The sequence below is a fragment of the Myotis davidii genome, unplaced genomic scaffold (assembly GCF_000327345.1).
Source record: "Myotis davidii unplaced genomic scaffold, ASM32734v1 scaffold826, whole genome shotgun sequence".
Lineage (NCBI taxonomy): Eukaryota > Metazoa > Chordata > Mammalia > Chiroptera > Vespertilionidae > Myotis > Myotis davidii.
Genome location: NW_006297142.1, coordinates 53303 through 53892, shown reverse-complemented (window position 1 = coordinate 53892; position 590 = coordinate 53303). Strand labels below are relative to the sequence as shown.

Here is a 590-nt window from a genome sequence, read left to right as displayed (position 1 = left end):
TGGTCGTCACTGGCGTGAGTCGTGTGGCCGCATCGCCTGCCTCAGAAACGGACGGGGGGAAGGTGCTGGAGTTTAGGGCAGGTGGAAGGAAGGCCAACATTCCCTCTGAGAACCACCATCGTGTTGGCTCCATTTCTCAGTGCGTCCTGCCTCCCTTCCTGCTGCGAGAGCTCAGGCCTTAGCGCTTATGGCACAGCGGCCCCGGCACCCGCAGCCGTGGGCGGCCCCCGGGCCTGGTGGCGTAGAACCTCCTGCCGCCCTGACTTCCCGCTCAGAACCGGTGCTTCCTGCCGGCGATGGGGTGATGGGGTGATGGGGCGATGGGGGTGCACCCGCCTGTGACGTGCTGTTTGTTAAAAGCAACACATCTCCCACTACAACAGCGGTTCTCAACCTGTGGGTCACGACCCCTTTGGCGGTCAAACAACCCTTTCACAGGGGTCGCCTAAGACCATCGGAAAACACATATATAATTACATATTGTTTTTCTTTTTTGTCTTTTTTAAAAATATACTTTATTGATTTTTTTACAGAGTGGAAGGGAGAGGGACAGAGAGCCAGAAACATCGATGAGAAACATCGATCAGACG

General features: G+C 55.6%; 1 protein-coding gene across 1 annotated transcript in view; it reads left to right on the top strand.

Annotated features, from left to right (window-relative positions):
* The window catches only part of VWCE (von Willebrand factor C and EGF domains), a 27288-nt gene that overhangs the window by 16304 nt on the left and 10394 nt on the right, over positions 1 to 590 (top strand).